This window comes from Loxodonta africana, chromosome 24 (genome assembly GCF_030014295.1).
Source record: "Loxodonta africana isolate mLoxAfr1 chromosome 24, mLoxAfr1.hap2, whole genome shotgun sequence".
Classification (NCBI taxonomy): Eukaryota; Metazoa; Chordata; class Mammalia; order Proboscidea; family Elephantidae; genus Loxodonta; species Loxodonta africana.
In genome coordinates this window covers 33,116,428-33,136,761 of record NC_087365.1, presented here as the reverse complement: position 1 = coordinate 33,136,761, position 20,334 = coordinate 33,116,428, and the positions used below count along the sequence as shown (strand labels likewise).

At 46.8% G+C, this 20,334-nt stretch overlaps 1 long non-coding RNA gene across 1 annotated transcript; it reads right to left on the bottom strand.

Moving 5' to 3' along the window:
- Positions 1–7,516: 7,516 nt before the first annotated feature.
- Positions 7,517–16,138, bottom strand: LOC135228631 (uncharacterized). Its single transcript, XR_010319340.1, has 3 exons — positions 16,018–16,138; positions 10,988–11,169; positions 7,517–9,071 (listed from the first exon to the last, which is right to left on the bottom strand). It is a non-coding gene; the product is annotated as an uncharacterized LOC135228631 (long non-coding RNA).
- Between the last annotated feature and the right edge of the window lie 4,196 nt (positions 16,139–20,334).

Sequence of the window (20,334 nt, the reverse complement as noted above, 5' to 3'; positions counted from 1 at the left end):
ATGGAAGTAGCAGTCAAGAAATCAAATCACGTTGCATTGGGTAAATCTGCGCAAAAGACCTCTTTAAAGTGTTGAAAAGCAAAGATGTCACCTTGAAGACTAAGGTGCACCTGACCCGAGCCATGCTGTTTTCAATTGCCTCATATGCATGTGAAAGCTGGATGATGAATAAGGAAGACCAAAGAAGAATTGACACCTTTGAATTATGGCATTGTCAAAGGACACTGAATATACCACAGACTGCTAAAAGAACAAACAAATCTATCTTGGAAGAAATACTCCCAGAATGCCTCTTAAAAGCAAGGATGGCAAGACTATGTCTTACATACTTTGGACATGCTATCAGGACAGATCAGTCACTGGAGAAGGACATCTTGCTTGTTAAATTAGAGAGTCATCAAAAAAGAGGAAGATCCTCAAGGAGATGGATTGACATAGTGGCTGCAACAATGGGCTCAAGCATAACAACAATTGTGAGGATGGTGCAGGACTAGGCAGTGTTTCATTCTGTTGTACATAGGGTCGCTATGAGTTGGAACAGACTGGATGACACCTAACAACAATAACAACAACATGTTCATCACAGCACTGTTCACAATAGCAAAAAGATGGAAACAATCTAGGTGACCATCAACAGATGAATGGATAAACAAATTATGGTACATACACACAATGGAATACCACGCAATGATAAAGAACAATGATGAATCTGAGAAACATCTCACAACATGAATGAATCTGGAGGGTATTACCCGAGTGAAATTAGTCAGTTGCAAAAGGACAAATATTGTATAAGATCACGCTTATAAGAACTCAAGAAAAAATTCAAACACAGAAGAAAACATTCAGTGATGGTTATGAAGGTGGGGAGAGAGGGAGAGTGGAATTCACTAACTAGATAGTAGAGAAGAATCATCTTAGGTGAAGGCAAATACAACACACAATACAGGAGAAGTCAGCAGAACTGGACTAAACCAAAAGCTAGTAAGTTTCCTGAATACAACTGAACACTTTGAGGGACAGAATGGCTGAGATCTGGGGACCATGGTTTTGGGAGACATCTAGGTCAATTGGCATAACAAAGTTCATTAATAAAATGTTCTGCAACCCACTTTGGTGAGCAGCATCTGGGGTCTCAAAAGTTTGCAAGGGGCGATCTAAGATGCATCAATTGGTCCCAACCCACTTGGAGCAAAGGAGAGTGAAGAACCCTAAAGACATAAGGAAAATATGAGCCCAAGAGAAAGAAAGGGCCACATAAGCCAGAGGCTCCATCAGCCCGAGGCCAGAAGAACTAGATGGTGCCCGACTACCCCCAATGACTGCCCTGACAGGGAACACAACAGAAAGCCCATGATGGAGTGGAGAAAAGTGTGGAGCAGAACTCAAATTCACTTAGAAAGAACAGACTCAATGATCTGACTGAGACTGGAGGAACCCCCGAAGCCATGGCCTCTGGACATTGTGTTAACCCAGAACTAAAACCATTCCTGAAGCCCAGTCTTCAGATAAAGATTAGACTGGGTTATAAAACATAAAATAAAACTCTTGAAGAATGTGCTTCTTAGTTCAAGCAGATATAGGAGACCAAATGGGGGGCTCCTGTCTGCAGGCAGGATGAGAAGGCAGGAAGGGACAGGAGCTGGTTGAATGTACACGGAAACCCAGGGTGGAAAGGGGGAGTGTGCTGTCACATTATAGGGACTGCAACTAGTGTCACATAACAATATGTGTATAAATTTTTGTATGAGAAATTAACCTGAGCTATAAACTTTCACCTAAGGCACAATTAAAAAAAAAAAAGAACAGATAAGGAAATTTCCAGCCAGAGATGCTAGGAAAGTGAGTGACAAGGGTGGAACCTCAATCTGTGGGTCAAGCTGGCAGAGAAATTTTTGCTCAGAGGGTGAGACTTCAGGTGCTTCTTCCATTGGCATGGGGGTAGGGCGTGTCTTCCCACCCTGGAAGAAGAATGATCTGGGGTGTGGGTGGTGCTTTAGGCTTTTGACCCTGTAGTCTCAGCTGGCTAGGGGGAGGGTCTGAGCGTGGGCCCTTAAACTTGTACTACCGCCACCATTTCTTCAGGAGTGGAGTTCCTCCTGGGCCCCTGGGGAAATAATCCTCCAGGGCAGTCCCCAGCTACTCTTCTTTTGGCAGAGCAGAAGTTCACTTCATTTTTTTTTTAATAGCATTTTTTTTTTTCATTATTAAGATAGACTTCACATACCATAAAATTCACCACTTTGTACAATTCAGTGGTTTTTAGAATATTCACTATGTTGGGCACCTTCACCAGCATCTAATTCCAGAACTTTATCGGCGTCCCAAAAAGAAACCCATACGTCCTACCCCTTCCCCCAGCCCCTGGCAACCGCTGATCTGCTTTCTGTCCCTGTGCTTTCATCTGTTCCTGTAGATTCATTTTTGTAAATCAAATGTATTCATTGAAAGTAATTTTTCTCCTGTTCAAAATTCAAATTCTGAAGGTGCTTGGTTCTGTATATCTCCATTTCTAAGGTGAACTTAGGATGTCTCTAGCATTCTTTTTTTGGCATGCTATATGCCTCTTTCCCATAATTGATACTTTCATCCAGCAATTCAAATATTTTACATTTGTTTACCCTTCTGTTTCTTTTCAAATCAAGAAAGTATATTCATACGTCTCATTAAAGTTTTATACTTATCTAACATACTTTGAAAATACTTTCTGTCGTTCATTGTAAGAAAGGGGATAGACCTAATAAGTGTGCAGCTTTATTTATTTTCACGATTTTTCCTTGGAGAGCTTCATTAATTATTCCCACTTGGCTTACAATATCATTCCACAATGACAAATTACATAAAAACGAGTAAACTTTGCAGCAAGCGTTGTTAATTTGCAGAAAAATGCCTGGATTCCATTTCATTGGCTCCACAAAAGGGAACAAAAGGGAACCCCCGCCTGTTATAATCCCCAAGCACTTCACCAGGTAATTCCCCGACCTTGGCCCTGGCCTTGACCCTAGTCATGTCTCTGTCCCTGAACCTGACCTTGGCCACGGTCCAGACCCTGATTCTGGCCCTAAACCTGGCCCCAGTTGTGCTCTCTGGGTGCTCTAAGAGGGCTGGTAATGCTGTATTTCCCGTGGGTATTTTTTTTTTCTTATTGGCTACCAGATGTGTTCCTTCTAGATAATGCATCAAGCTGTACACTTACCATTTCTACACTTTGGGTATGTATGCTATGCTTCAGTACAAAAATCCAGTCAGTTGATTTTATAATCCCAAGGCCAGATAAGACTATGATATAAGACTATAGAATTGCAGGGTCTAGATTCTCCTCAGAGATCTTGGCCAAGTTACCAAGTCTCTAAGCTTCAGTTTCTTCATCTGTAAAATAGGATTAATTATGTTCCCTCTCTCATAGTTATTGAGAGGAGGACGTCCTGGCTAGCTCACAGCAAGAACTCAATGAGTCATAGTTCTTGTGGCTGTTTTTGTTGTATAGGCTAGGGAGATGAGAGACAATGACTTGTGGCAGAGGGAGGAGAAGGATGAGGATTGAGTCAAGGGATATTTTCAAGTGAGGAGTGAGGGGGAAAGATCAGAGATGACGCCTAGTGCGGGAGAAAGAGTCCAAAGACTTGGCTTTCCTGCCTCCACTCCTTGCCTTTGGCCTCCTGCCTTATGTAAACATGGGAGGTAAACTAACCAGGTGATCTGAACTCTAGCTGGTTAGTCTTTCCAGCTGTAGTGATGCTGTAGTGTCGGGAGTGCAACGGAAATGCTATTCAAAAGTCAAACACACATTCCCTAGTTTGATCCAAACTCAATACTAAGTAAGGCCTAGAAATGTAGGAGTTGGGGAATTATGGGTCATTTCTATATTTTTCATTGCACTTTTTTGTTTTTCTCATTTTCCGCAATAATGTAGCACCAATCAGAATAAAATATCATACATGTTATATCCATACCTGTATATCTATATAATTATAAAAGAGAAACGAAACCCTAAAATTACAATGTGTCAGCAACTAGAACCCAGAAAGCATCTTGGCAAGGAAAACACTGTTTCTTACATACAAGGACCAACCCAGCAGGGTGCCCTGGGAGGGTCTGAGGGTGTCTCTCCAGCAGAGGATATCGGCAACTGCAAATAATTGCTGGACATTTTGCTATTTTTTATTGTATTTCTAAATCTTCTGCCTCAGTTCCCTACACTTTTGCTTTTTCAGATGAAACCAGTCTAATCTTTTGCAGCAATGTTTTTACCTGTTAGTAAAACTCAGATCAGAAGAATGAGAATGAAAGGTTTTCCTACTCACTGTTTCTTAATTTCTGAGACTAGGCTGTATGGAATGATCAGTCGTTCTAGGACGTTGGCATTGACAGTGTTGCTGAGTAGAGCTGAGAAGTTGCTATGGGGCCCCTTGCAACGTGTTCTTCTCTGTCCAGGCGGAGGAAGACAAATATGTGTTGCCGCCAGAAGTTGTCAAAGACTCTATCTTTGACGGAGATCTCCCCAGACTCTCTGTTTTTGGACTCAGCCTAAAAGGATCACATGCCTTTAGACTTGACATCCTCAAACGGACTTTATGATCCCAACCACAGGTTCTTCAGTGGCAGAAGTTATAAAGTTGCGAGTGTGAAAAGCAGCAACTCTCTCCAATTTTTTTTTTTTTTTGCTCACTTTATGCCTTAATTTGGAAATTGCACACAAAAGTCTGAATTTCTGATTTCTCTTTACAGACCAGAACATCTGTCAGTTCCGAGCCTGTGTTCCTTCAGGACATCTTTGGCTAGAGCTGAGTGGTGACGGCACAGTCTCCCCAACTCCTCGTGGTCTTATACTTGGTCTCCTGCCCTTTCTCCTCTTACATGCATATGTGCATTTGAGTTTGGGATCCCTGCTCTAAAAGAACTCGCATGTGCCAATTCCCCCACAGAAGCGTAGGAAACATGTCTTTTGCAATTCCATGGTTAGAGAATTCACGTTACTGCTCTGAGCTTGAGCATGTGTTGAGGACAAGATGTATTCACGTGAGAGTCACTTCTCTGCTCTCTACAGGAGGGATCCGTATGCCTGTGTGGGTATGGGTTGTTTTATGTTACATGAATAGAGAATGGGAAATGAGAAGGGATGGAGAGGATGGAGTGGAGCAAGGAACAGTCACACAGAGAGGCTAAGGTGATCTACACAATCTAGATAGGAGCTGAGGAAGGGAGAGGGCCTAGCGAGATAAGGAGAGCTATATAGTTTAGGGTGACTCCAGAGTAGGTCAAGCAGAGGAAAGGGACATTTTACTAAGCATTGCTGTAAGTTCAGAATTGGATTTTTGTTGAGAAAAGTTAAAAAAGCATGAATGCCTTTGTAATTCTTTATATGCACATCTATAGAAACTGGGCCATGGGGGACCCTGCTTGTATTAGGGATACACACAGGATAAATATAGAACAATTTCTCCATACCCAGGAGTGAATCCATTCCTGGCCTACCTCATCCGCAGATGAAATCTCAATTTTCTTTCTTTTCATCTTCCTCTTCTTCTTGAACCGTCACATTTTCCTGGGTTAGGATGGTTTTAAGGAGCTTTCGCTTTGAATCTGCATTTCCTCTAGACTTTGAAAATGACATCCCCACCCAAGTTCTATGGGGAAACAAACACAGGACACTGATTGATCAGCAGTACCTTCGCCCACAGGGACACTTCCAAGGGTTTCTCTTTTCTCTTAAATAGAGGGACCCACTTCTGTTATTTTTTAACTGCAGAAAACCTCTTTCTGATACGTTTTTGGTAGGAATCTGAGGCAAATAGCAAGAAAATATAAATGGCAAGATCCAAGCAAAGGTGCTGGGCAGCCTCTTATGAACATGAACAGATAAAATGAGCTTGAATTACATGATCACGGGAGCCCCCTTATTCACCCTACAAATTCTCTAGCATCACAAGCTCTAGTTGAAGTCCCGGATGTGCTGTGTGATGGATCACAGTGTAGGCTCTGGAGTCTTCACGTCTCCTTATGAGCTGGGTGACCTGGGGCAGGTCCATTAAGCTGAATGGGGTCAGTGTTCTCCCCTGTGAAATGGGGGATAAAATAATGCCTCTACCTTAATCCCAGGGACCAGAATTATTTCAAAGGACAGACAATGAGCTCCCTTCTCACCTTCCTATAGCTCCAGCCCCTACCTCAACCCAGAAAGTGTCAAGGAAGTATTGATTAGCCATTGGAACAGGGATTTCTGCCAAGTGGAGGAGTCCCTGAGAGGGAACCTTGTGTCACCTTTCACGGGAAACCCATGGCCAATTAGGGCCAAGCACAAGTATTTTCAGCTCTCTGTCCATGCCGTACTCTGGCTGGGTCTGTGGGGAAAAACAAACTCTTGGAGAGTCAAGCTGCTCCATGGGAGCAGAGACAAAACCTAGGACCCTGGAGGGCAATGGCTGCTTGCGCTGGAGGCACTGGGCCAGGGGCAGCCTCCAGGACATTCCTGCATCCAACTATCTGGAAACAGCAGGAGCCCCACAGCATCCTCCTGACCCTCCCACCTCCTCACTACCTACACCTGTGCCTTCTACTGCCCCCACCTACTTCCTTACCCTTGACACCCCGGTGGTTTCCTGGTCCTTCACGCCTCGTCTTTGGCCACACACCTGTGCATTTATTGAATCTGTCCCTTCTACTTCTTGCCGACACCTGTGCCTTCTTGTGATCTGTTCCTCCTCCTCACTCCCTACACCCTCCTCACTTACCATGACTGGGCTGCCTCCTGGCCCCTCCTACCTAATGGTGGTGGTGTTTTGGCCCCCTTCATTTTCTTGGTTCTTATACAAAGTCTGGCCACTTATTCCTCCCACCTTCCCAGTTACCACATAAGTGCTGCCTCCTAACCACTCCTGTCTCCTTTGTACACACATCTGGGAGTTCTCTAGGCCTCCCCCATGTCCTCATCATTCATAACTTGCCTGCCTGTTGATCTTGCCAAACTCTCACTCCCCACACCTGGGCTGTCTCCTCACCTTTCCCTCCTCCTTTTTACCCACCCCTGGAGTTTATCATGAAGTCAGGCACTCAAGCAAATACTTGTACATGGATGCTCACAACAGCACTACTCACATTAGTCAAAAGGTAGGAACAACCCAAATGTCCATCAATGAATAAATGGATAAACAAAATGTGGTAAATCCATACAATGGGATAACCCTCAGCCATAAAAAGGAATTAGATACTGACACATGGAACACCATGGATGAACCTCAAAAACATTGAAAACAAAAGGCCACATATTGCATGATTCCATTTAGATGAAAAATCCAGAGTAGGTAAACCCATAGACACAGAAAGAAAACTTTGTGAATGCCTGGGGCTAGTAGGAGAGTGTACTGGAGGTGACTGCTTCATGGTTACAGGGTTTCTGTTTAGGGTAATGAAAACGCTCTGGAACCAAATAGTGGTGATTGTTGAACAGCATTGTGAAAGCATTTAAAGCCACTGAATTATACACTTTAAAATGATCAAAACGTGAAACTTTATTTTTGGTCAAATCTAAAAATTAGCTAAATGATAAAGTAAATGTTGAATAAGGAAAAAAACTGCCAAAAAATAAAATAGATGCCCTCTCAGGTAAGGGGCAGGAAGGCTCTGGGGCTGAGCTAATGCCTGCTTTGGCTCAGGGCCTGATGCTGGAGGAAGCGCTGAGGCTGGTTCTGCCTTGAGTGTGGGCTCCAGAGGAAACACTTGAGGAGGATCCGGGGAGGGTTCTGGAGGCAATGCTCTTCGTGGATCGGCAGGAGGTTCTAGAGGTGACACTCAACGTAGATTAGGAGTGGGTTTCAGAGGGGATGCTCCAGGTGGATCTGGAGCAGGTTCCAGAAGCAAGGCTAGATGTGGACCTGGAGAGGGTTCTAAAGGAAAAGCTCACTGTGGATCCAGAGGAGGATCCTGAGGTGATGCTTGATGTGGATCTGGAGTAGGGTCTAGAGGTGAATCTTCACGTGGACATGGAGCATGCTCCAGAGGCTACAGTTGGTGTGCATCAGAAGCAGCTTCTAGAGGTGATGCTCGATGTGGATCTGAAGCAGACTCCGCCAGTGAATCTTCATGTGGATCTGGAGCAGGTTTCAGGAGTAAATTTTCATGTGGGTCTGGAGTAGATTTCGGACACAATGCTCGATGTAGACCTGGAGCAAGCTCTGGAGGTGAATCTTCATGTGGATCTGGATTGGGTTCCAGAAGTGAATCTTCATGTGGCTCTGGAGTGTGTTCTGGAGGTGATGCTTGACACAGATCTGGAGCATGTGCCAGAGACAACACTTGACATGGATGTGGAGTCTGTTCCAAAGGAGATTCTAGAGGTGGATCTGGAGCATGTTTCGAAGGCAACACTCAACATGTATCTGAAGCAGATTCCAGAGGTGACACTGAAGGTGGACCTGGAGCAGGTTCTGGGGGTGAATCTTCATGTTGATCTGGAGCGTTTTCCAGAGGCAACACTTGACATGGATCTGGAGCATTTTCTGAAGGCGACACTTGGCATTGACCTGGAATGAGTTCCAGAGTCAACACTTGACCTGAATGTGGAGCGGGTTCCAGAGGGGACACATAAGGTGGATCTTGAGTGGGTTCTGGAGGTTAGAGTTGTACTGGAGATGCAAGAAAAGTTCGCTAACACAATGGTCTTTCCTTGTGCCTTTCCAAAGATGAAAAATTTTTACTGCCACTAATAGAAGCCCAACCCCAAGAACTTTTCCTCTCCAGAAAGTTTTCCCAGGCTGCAGTCCACCAGATGAGTGGTCTGAGGTTATTCTGAGCTCTGGCCCAACACCACCCTCTGGAGACTCCTTCCTGTGTAGCCCAGCCCTGCATCCCTGCACACGTGCTCACATGCATCCACAACCATCCTCACCCTCTGGCCCTATCTCAGTGGGCTCTGGGTACTCCAGCTGGGTAAGGAGCAGGCAAGCATGGTACTCCAGGACTGATTCTGGCATGTTCAGCTGAGCGTAGGCCATCAGCACCTTGAGGAGGAGGAAGTCCGGAAGCTGATCGAAATCCTCTGAGTACTCTTCTAGCCCAGGATGAAGGAGATGGCACTGAGGGTTAGTGGGAGAACAGCAGATCAGGGGCCTGGCTTTCCTTCACACTGCCCTCCCACAGCACCCCTGCAGGGGCTGGACCTCTATACCAGCCCCTGACCTTCCAGAGGCCAGCCCAACCCCACTGTCCCACCTCACTCTGGCTCTCCTGGCAGTGACAAGCCTGGTAACCCAGCAGGGGGCTAGCAAAGAGCCTTGATCCCAGGAACTCTCCTTCATTGGTCTGACCAACTGTCTCCATTATCAGGAAAGCTGACATACTTCCCTGTCTCCCTGGAAAGAAAACTCCCTGAGGGCAGGGAGGAGTTGTATCTGTGTGTTCACTGCAAGGCGTGGCACACAGTAGGTACTCAATGAATATTTGACAGCTGAGGGAGAAATGCAGTCAATCCTCCTGCCCCAGCCTGATCAGGGCTCTCAAGGCTCTTCAACCTGGAGCTTCTGTGACATATGGGTCTGTGTGCATATGGTCTTCTTCTTCCCACTGACACTGTTCTCCCAAAGGGCAGGGTCCCAGCCACCCCAGCCACATATGCAGCTGAGCCCCCACAACTGGGGTTCAGGAGATTCAGGATCTCAGACTAGGGAGGGGGTCAAGCAGAGCTGGGAGGTGACTGTGGTGAGGATGGGTTCCCTCAGGGACCCGCTCTAAGCCCGCAGTCTCCCCTCTGCTCCCCAGGACTCTCAGACTCTCTGTGTCTTCTTTCTCCTGCGGGGGAAGCCCTTGAATTCATTCCTCTAGAAACCCAGCAACTCTGTGCCCTCGAGTCGATTCCAACTCACAGCAGCCCTGTAGTACAGGGTAGAACTGCCCCATAGGGTTTCCAGGGAGTGCCTGGTGGATTTGAACTGCCAACTTTTTGGTTAGCAGCCATAGCTCTTAACCACTATGCAACCAGGGTTTCCCATTCCTCTAGGGGGAAACTAAATGTGTGGAACCTAGGCTCTACCCAACCCCTCCCCAGCCACAGCTCTCTACCCTTCTGTGGAAGCAGGAGCCCCTCTTTCTCAACCCAGAGTCTACCTGCCCTTTCAGCTGGTCCTGGGGTCCGCCGTCCCTGTCAGAATAGGCAAGGATGCATACGCACCTAGAGGAAGCATGAGGCTGTCACATCTAATGCACTGTGGACACTACCTGCTTACCATGTCTGGTGTTCCTTGTCTGATTCTATGACTACAAGGGAGGCCCAGGAGGACAGGCATTTTTGTCTGCTGTGTTCACTGAATGATGCTAAGTGCCTAGAAAAGTATCTGCCCTGATTAGGTGTTTACTATATATTTGTTAAGGACCCCTGATGGCACAACAATTAAGCACTCAGCTAATAACTGAAAGGTTGGCAATACGAACTCACCCAGTGGCTCCATAGGAGAAAGGCTTGGCGATCTGCTTCCATAAAGATTACAGCCATGAAAAGTCTATGGGGCAGTTCTACTCTGTCATATAGGGTTGCTATAAGTTGAAATTGACTCAACGGCACCTAACAGCAACAGCAACATATTCGTTGGATGAATGAACTCAGTCAAAACCTTCCCTGATATCTGAGTGGCCTGGGGTCCCTCTCCAGCCCCAGGGATCCCTTTTCTGGCTATACCAAGGACAGGAACTAATTAGACAGAAGCTCCCTTTACAAATGGGAAAATGGCTTTGCTCTAGGTCATGAGGTCACTGAGAGTTGAGGCAGAGCTTCTTTACTGGGGAAGGGTAATGATCAATGTGAACATTCCCTGCAGAGCCAGTCTCCAGGCTAACTCAGTCCATGGCTTAACCCAGGGAGTCCTCACAATACCCCTAGGAGATGAATCTCTCACCATCCTACTTTTCAGAGGAGCAAACAGAGGCACAGGCGGTAAAGTGGTATTCCCAAGATGGACAGCTAGTAAGTGACAGTGTTGCCACTAGACTGTGGACTCACCTGAAGAAGAACAGGTCCAGGACCTGCTAGGTGGTGGTGACTGTTCTGTAGGTGCCCAGAAAGGTACAGATGTAGGAGAGGTCACACCTCAGGAAGGCGGGCACTAGGTGCGCCACCAGCTTCTCCAGCATGTCTGCCTTGATGATCTGCACCGTGCAATTCTCATCCAGGTCCAGGTCACACTGAAAAAAAAAACCAAACCCGTTGCCATCAAGTCAATTCTGACTCATAGCAACCCTATAGGACAGGGTAGAACTGCCCCATAGGGTTTCCAAGTAGCCCCTGGTGGATTTGAACTGCCGACCTTTTGGTTAGCAGCTGTAGCTCTTAACCACTATGCACCAGGGTTTCCATGGTCACACTACTCACTGCTGTTGAGTCGATTCCGACTCATAGCGACCCTATAGGACAGAGTACAACTGCCCCACAAGGTTTCCAAGGAGCGCCTGGTGGATTCAAACTGCCAATCTTTTGGTTAGCAACTGTAGCTGCCCTGGGGGTGCAAAAAAGGAAAAACACAGTTAGAGGCAGCACCATGAGGATCATGCAGCCCCAGGAGGGTTAGGGGCTGGAGCTCAGACTGGAAACACCCAGGCCCTCAGTGACTTGTGGTAGGAGGTGAGACACAAGTACCTCCAGCAGAAAGTGGTTCTCAGCTTTCAAAGCAGAGTATGAGGTGGGGGATGATTAAAAATATCAGGAACCTCAAGTCATTTTGTTAACCAGGTAATCATGGCCAAGCAGCTGCTCAAAGTCACAAGGTCAGAGCGAGAACCCTCCACTGCTAGGGCTGCATGATATTCCCTCCGAGCTGTGTGAGCCTCGATCTGCTCCTGCCACAAAGAGGAAGGGTCTGGCACAACCTCGTTCCCTCCACAGTTCGGAGACAGTACACAGGGCAGGCACACGCCATGACACCCGCTTTGATGGCAGAGCAAGACATGTATTTTTCTTTCTTTGCATTAAAAGGGGTTTTGAACCTGAAGCTGTGGTGGTCCCCGGTCCAGCTACAGGTGAATGCTTGGAGATCCCAGGGTGGGAAGAAGACCCACACAGCATCAAGGATCTGAACAGATGACTCAAGGAGAGCAAATACAAACGACTGTAAACAACTGAAAGGAGGCTCAGCTGCTTGCAGGGCAATAGTAAATCAGAGTAATTCCGCTGGTTACCCTGACACCAGATTGGCAGGAATTAAAGGTAACAATTGCACCTAGAGGCAGGCTCTATGCAGGGACGCAGCTGCCTTCATAGACTGCTGGTGGTCATGTAACTGACAGGGCTGTTTTGGAAAGGAGTCTGGCTCTAATGATCTTAACTTTAAATGTGCGTTTCTTTCAACCCAGCCGTCCTATTCCTGGCAGTCTTTCCTGGATGGGGGATTTGTGGATTAGGACACAGGTAAAAGGTTCACTGCAGCATTGCTGAAAAGAGAGCAGAAAAGATTCAAGTCCCTGTCCACCAGCAGTGGGAGGCTCAACCGCTGGGGTAAACCATCTCCCTTCTGCAATAATCAGCAGCCAAGTCACGACACAGCAACTGACCTGGAGGGGTCACGGTATTGTGTTCCATGAGATTGCAAGCTGCAGAAAAAAGTATATCATAGCGTGAACCCTGCCCTTTTTGGATAAAAAGAAGCCTACTAAGTGTGGGATTGTGTGAGGCTGGGAGGTGTGGAAGGACAGTCAAGCTGGCTGCTCCATGGGACACCTGGGGTCGGGTCGTGAGTGAAAACACTAAAAACAGAAGCAAAATGCAGAAGTAGTCACACCCTAACATGAAGAGAAAGCAGTATAAAAGGCTTGTTTCTGACATTTCTAATGCATTTGGGAAAAACGACTTTGCACTGGGCCCAGGCTGGAGTTGAGCAGTGGGGTGGGAGAGGAGAGAAGATGTAGTGGCCAGATTCCTTTAGGAGGGAACTGGGGCCCCTCAAGGGGAAAAGCCCTGTGTCACGGATTGAATTATGTCCCCCCAAAAATGTGTGTATCAACTTGGTTAGGCCATGATTCCCAGTATTGTGTGGTTGTTCTCCATTTTGTGATTGTAATTTTATGTTGAGAGGATTAGGGTGGGATGGTAACATCACCCTTTGTTCAGGTCACCTTCCTCATCCAAGGTAAAGGGAGTTTCCCCGGGGTGTGGCCTGCGCCACCTTTTATCTCTCAAGAGATAAAAGGAAAGGGAAGCAAGCAGAGGGTTGGGGACCTCATACCACCAAGAAAGCAGCACCAGGAACAGAGTGCATCCTTTGGACCCAGGGTCCCTGCACCTGAGAAGTTACTTGACCATGGGAAGATTGAGGATGAGGACCTTCCTCCAGAGCCAACAAAGAGAGGAGGCCTTCCCCTGGAGGTGACACCCTGAATTTGGACTTGTAACCTACTAGACTGTGAGAGAATAAATTTCTCTTTGTTAAAGCCACTCACTTGTGGTATTTGTGTTATAGCAGTACTAGATAACTAAAACACCCTGGAAGGGAGCTCGGAGGAGTCTCCAGAGTGGTGTCTGATCCCTGGGACCCCTCTGGCCATCTCAGGGACCTGAGTGGGAAACCCTGCCCCATCCACATTCACCCTGAGCTGTGCTGGCCCTTCCTGGCCCCTTTCTCCCGGGAGAAGGAGTACATGATGCCGTCAGGCTGCTCCTGGCTGATCTCCTGTGGGGAGCTCTGCAAAGACAGTGCCCGGCAGCAGGCCCAGGAGGTGTCAAGGGCCTGCCTCCAAAGCTGCTCACTCCCCTCTCTGCCCTTTCAGGCCCTGGTACCGGCCTGGACATCAGAGGACCTCCCAGTTTCCTGTCTATCACCACGTGGTGGTGGTGAGCGTGAAACATAACAGTCCTGGGATGTAGGCTGATGGCTGAGGGTCCACAGAACCCAAAATCATATGTCCTTGGCTAGAATAAAAACAGGGTTCCTCTGGCTGCTCCTTAATCCATAGGCAGAAAGAAAAGGCCCTTGTTGAAGAGGCAGTAATTCCTCCCACTGGGCAGTCTGCCTGAGGGCTGAACCACCAAACCGTGGACAAGCACACTAGCCACGGCCACCCGGGCTCTATAGCCTGCTCTCTCACCTCCCACTATCCAGGGAAGAGGAGAGCTTGCAATGGAGAGGAGGGGCCTCAGGAGCCGGGTTACAGATATCAACCTCTGAGACCTGCAAGAAGGTCTAGCAGGGGCTAGACCAGCACAGGGTCCTCAGTGACCCTGTCAATGACACCAGGAGGCCACAGGGTGACTACCCCACACAGGATGAGTGTGCAGCTCAGAGAAGGCCCAGGTGAGAGTGCCAGCTTGGCCTGTGACCCACTGAGAGTCTCTTCCCTAAAGCCCTGGGTCTAAACTGGAACCTCTGGTAGAGACTTAGGTCCCAGCATCCATGTGATCAGGGAGGTTGGGGCAGGGACATGAACCAGGTTCCTACCTGTACCACCCCTGCCCCCACCCCAGACCCCAAGGCACCCAGACTAATAGACTAGGCCCAGCCATGCCCCAATTCCTAGTCAGGCCCAACCTCATGGAAACCAGTGATGGTGAGATGTTGTGGGGATGCAGCCTGGGAGAGCCCTCAGTAAGCGCTGGTTGTGAGGCACACCATTACCAACATCTTCATCCTCAACTCTACCCTCCAAGTCTTCCCAGATCAAATGACCCCTCCTTCCCTGGCCCCCAGCCACCTCTCCCCCCAAATGAACCCTGTCTCATCCCAACAACTTTCAGCCCTATCAGTTCTGTCATCCTTTCCTCCCTGCCCCCAGACAGGGTCCCAATGAGGACAAGGGCCAGCACAGCTGGGGGACTGGTATGGCCTGAGGAGGGGCGTGGGGCTGCCCAAGTGGGATCACAGTATTGGCCTGGCCTGAATCAGCCTGCCCTGGGCCACTCTGAATTACCTTCTGGTTCTTTCTGGCAAATGGCCACCAGAGCCTTCAGCGGTGAGAACTGAGCCATTTTTTGGACCTTTGCAAAAGGGTCGAACTCCTAGGTTTTCCAAGACAACAAGAAAACGTGTTGGCATTTTGAGTATCTCCATCTAAGTGAGCTGGGTATGTGGCTGTGTCTAGAGTGTGAGGGCCTGGTTACCAGGGTTCCAAGTTCTGTTTGGCTCGATTGCCATGAAGTGATGTCACATCCTGGGTCCCTTACCTGGGCCGCTCCTCAGATGAGACTTCTGCAAAGGCCCCTCTGGGCTTCTGAATGCTCACCTCTCCCCCATGCCATGTCCATAACTGTATATACATTGACACCAACACAGCCCTCCCCACAGAATCCAGATAAGGCCTGGGTGTATCCAAGTCCCCATCTTTGAGAAGACGGAGCTGGGTTCACACTTGGCTCCTCCTTTTAGCCAGTTTACGACCCTGGACAAGTCATTGTGCCCCAACTGTTTGGAATCTGACTCAAGTGCCTTATCTCAGACTAGGGGATGGGCAGTCTGCACAATGGCTTCCTATGATACTGCTCCTGGTCTACACATCCTGTATCATCTCCTTCTCTTGCGTGGACGGGACTCAAGAACTCACTTCTAAGGAATAAGATAGGGCAAAATCGTCTTGGCTGTCTTATATGCTCTTTCTCTTTTGCTCATGGAAGCCATTGGGATGTATGACCTGCCCTGTGGAGAGGGTCATGTGACAAAGAAATAAAGGTGGTCCCTGATCAGTAGACAGAGAGGGACTGAGACCCTGAGTGCAACAGCTCACGAGAGAGTCCTACCAATAACATGGGAGTGAGCTTGAAAGTAACATGGGGACTGTACATGCAAAAGAAAAGTGCAAGTCTCCTGAGGCACTTTGCGGCAGAGGCACCAGCTAAGCTGTGCCCAGAGTCCTGGTCCACAGAGACTATGAGATCATCCATGTGTGTTTTGAGCTGCTAAGTTTTGGTCACAGAGCAGTAGATAACTCCTCCAGTCCACAGGCCCTGGGTTCTGTGCCTGCCCTCCTCTCTCCCTCCCCCTTCTCCTCCCAAGCTCTCCTCTGCCACACTGGCCACTATCTAAACTCCTCTCTAAACAATCACACTCCTACCTCCAAGTCTGTGCACCAGCTGTGCCTTCTCCCTGGCACTCTCCCCGCAGATTTGTGCAGGGTTGGTCCCTCTTGTCATTCTGGCCTGTCTTGTCACCTCAGTGAGGCCGCTCAGACTCCCCTACAGAAAATCCCCCAGCCCTCCCTCACAGCACCCTATTTTCGCTGTAGCACTTGCTCTTCTCTTTTGCATGTACAGTCCCCATGTTACGAATGAGGTCCCTCCCTAAAACTGTCTTAAGTTGAACTTGTGGGTAAGTTGGAACAAGTACATATGGTTCTTATTTAGCATCAGTTAGTCAAATGTCTGTCTTAGTATATAGTATATATTTTACTGTTCTATGCACATAAAACACTTACCCCAAACTGCACCATGTTTTCATGAGCGTCACAAAGTAGTGCCTAAGTTTGTTATTATGAACCATTGTATTTAACTCAAATTTTTAATGTAATAGGCTTTATGGTAGTCTGTTCTTAAGTACAAGTTGTCTGTAAATTGGACGTTTGTAACCTGGTGACTGCCTGTAAATGGAATCATATAATATGTGGCCTTTTGTGTCTGGCTTTTTTCACTTAGCATAATGTTTACAGAAGTTCACGTCCTTTTAAAGCTCTTTTATAATTAAGCATCTACTCTGTGCTAAGCACTTTACCTTCATTATCTCCTTTCAGTCACACAATAAGCCCAAGAGACTAGTATTAGAGTTGAGGAAGCTGGGGCTCAGAGAGTGGCAAGACTTGCCCAAGGTCACCCATCTGGAAAGTGGCAGAGCAGGAACTTGAACCCAGGTCTGCCTGACACAATATCTCCCATTTTACCCTGAGCATTGGGGCATCCAGAGCCAGCTCAAAGCCAGGCAGACAGAGTGACTGTACTGCCATGTCTGCCCTCAGCCTAGGCTCTAAGACCCCCACTTGGCGGCACACAAGTGCAAACCCACTTTGCATATCCTAGCTCATTTTATCCTTATGAGACTCTATGAGGCAAGACCATTATTGACCCCATTTTACAAACAAGGAAACTGGAAAAAAAAAAAGAGGGGAGGTGGGTAATGACTTACTCGCATTTATATAGTATACAGAGACTATAAGGAGCTCCAGTGGTTTAATGGTTAAGTGCTCTGCTGCTAATTGAAAGGTTGGCAGTTCAAACCCACCAGCAGCTCCTCGGGAGAAAAGACCTGGTGATCTGCTCCCATAAAGATTTCAGCCTAGGAAACCCTATAGGTCATCTCTACCCTGTCCTATAGGGTCCCAATGAGTTGGAATTGACTCCACAGCACACAACAGAGAGAGACTATCCACTGAAGCTTCAGGTGGCCTGAGGGATATGGGCAGGGCACAGACCAAACTAGACCCTGTGCTTCACCTGCTGGATCTTCTCCACCCTCCTGTGAGACAGATACATTACTGCATTTCAGCAGCTCCAAGACTACATCAATTACAAGGTACGCCATTATTTTATGTGCCACCAAAGAAGAAAAAAGTGCTACTAAATTAAAAATATGGCATACCATCAATTGCAAGATACAGCTCAATTTCAGAGATGTGAAAAACTCTGCATCGTAGAATCAATAAAATATGGCATTATCCGCATTTTGCAGATGAGAACATTGAGGCATTGAGAGTTAATGTTTGCCCAAATTTATGTAGCTAATAAGGAGCAGAAGCAGGATTCAAACGTGGGTTCACGTGACTCCAAAGCCTGGCTCTGAACCTCCTGTATAATAATCTCCGGAGTGTGCTGGTTAGGCTGAACACTAGGATGTGAATGGTGCCCTGGGAGTTGCACAGTGCCCAGCCTGAGCAGCTGTAATTTGTGGTCCTCTACTTGTTCCACTGAGCCCAGCTGAGCCGGTGGGGTTAGGATGAAGACGAACATTCCTGGGGATGTACCACAATCCAAGGCACGAGAGTAGGAAAAAAATTGGAGCTGGAAATCACCTGACTGCGGCCGAAGATATATGCTGGGAAATGTAGAGATCTCTATGGGTCAATAGACAAGGTGGCCTAGAATGCCAGGCCACCTGGGAAACTCTCCCCATCCTCCAAGGTCCAATTTCTAGAATTGCCAGTTGCTGGTGCCAGATGGCAAGTCAGGCTCCTCAAGCCTCACTCCTGCTTTAAAATCAAGGCCTTGTCCATCTCAGCCCTCTGTCTAGGGACTCTTCTCACAGTCTAGCAGAGATCAGACACTCAGCTCACCCACTGCTTACCTGGGTTTACAGCCAAGCTGTTAATATTCCTGCCATGTTCCATCCTGCTGTTTTTCCTCTTTTTATTTTTCCCAATGCCATGAGGCGAGTTCCATCAAATGTAAGAAATGAACACCTGTCACAATGCATGGCCTAAGAATGCTTAGCACCTGGAGAGATTATCAGGACCGCCCCTGGGAGTGACACTCTGCTTAGCACGTTAAGCCTATCCTGGAGGTCCACAGAGCTTGGGAAGGAAGCCAGCAGAATTTATTTCTGACCCTTTCTCTCTGCTTCCACTCTCCATCATTCAAAATGCTCCCTGTTAAGGGCTGTTTGGCTGAGCAGGTTTAAGCAGCAGGTATTAAACGACTATTTTATTAGGCTCACAGGTTCTGTGGGTCAGGAATTCAGACAGGGCACAGTGGGAACGGCTTCTCTCTGCTCCTTGATGTCTGTGGCCTCATCTAAACAGCTGGGAACTGGAGGTGTCATCACTGACACCTCTGGAGGTTGGCTGAACCCCCAGCTGGGACTTTCAACCAGAGCACTTACAAGGGGCCTCTCCATGTGGTCAGGGCTTCCTCGCAGCATGGCCATCTCAGGGTAACTGAATTTCTTAAATTTTTTTTTTCTTCTCCATGATTTTGTCTTGGTCAAGTTGTGCTAACTTCCCCAGTATCGTGTACTGTCTTACTCTTCACCAAAGCTAACACTTACGTATTGTCTAGTTAGTGTTTTTCCCTTCCCATCCATCCCCTCCCTAGTAACCATCAAAGATTGTTTCTTTCTGTGTGTAAACCTTTTGATGAGTTTTTATAATAGTGGTCTCATATAATATTTGTCCTTTTGTGATTGACTTATTTCACTCAGCGTAATGCTCTCCAGATTCATTCATGCTATGAGACGTATCACAGATTCATCATTGTTCTTGATTGTTGCATAGTATTCTATCGTGTGTATGTACCATAGTTTTTTTATCCGTTCATCTGTTGATAGGCACTTAGGTTGTTTCCATCTTTTTGCTATTGTGAATACTGCTGCAGTGAACATGGGTATGAATATGTCTATTCATGCTATGGCTCTTGTTTCTTTAGGATATATTCCTAGGAGTGGAATTGCTGGATCATATAATATTTTTATTTCTAGCTTTTTAAGGAAGCATCATATCATTTTCCAAAATGATTGTACCACTTTACATTCCACCAGCAGTGCATAAGAGTTCCAAGCTCCTCACAGCCTCTCCAACATTTGTTATTTTTTTTTTTTTTTTTTGGATTCATGCCAGTAATGTTGGGGCGAGATGATATCCCGCTGTAGTTTTGTTTTGCATTTCTCTAACGGCTAGAGATTGTGAGCATTTCCTCATGTCTGTTAGCTGCCTGGAAACCCCGGTAGCATAGTGGTTAAATGCTACGGCTGCTAACCACAGGGTCAGCAGTTTGAATCTACCAGGCACTCCTTGGAAACTCTATGGGGCAGTTCTACCCTGTCCTATAGGGTCGCTATGAGTCGGAATCAACTTGACAGCACTGGGTTTGGTTTTTGGTTTGGTTAGCTGTCTGAATGTCTTCTTTGGTGAAGTGCCTGTTCATATCCTTTGGACATTTTTTAATTGGATTATTTGTCTTTTTGTTTTAGTGGTGTTAGATTTTCCTATAGATTTTAGAGATCAGATCTTTGTCAGATTTGTCATAACCAAATTTTTTTTCCCAGTCTGTGGATTCTCTTTTTATTCTTTCGGTGAAGTCTTTCGATGAGCATAAGTGTTTAATTTTTAGAAGATCCCAGTTATATAGCTTATCTTCTAGTGTTTGTGTATTGTTAGTTATGATTTATATGCTATTTATGCTGTGTATTAGGGCCTCTAGCATTGATTCTATTTTTCTTGTATGATCTTGATAGCTTTTGGTTTTATATTTAGCTCTTTGATCCATTTGGAATTTGTTTTTGTGTATGGTGTGATGTATTGGTCCTGTTTCATTTTTTACAGATGAACATCCAGTTTTGCCAGCACCATTTGTTAAAAAGACCGTCTTTTCCCCGTTTAATGGACTTTAGGCCTTTGTCAAAGACCAGGTGACCGTAGGTGGATGGATTTACATCTGAGTTCTCAATTCTG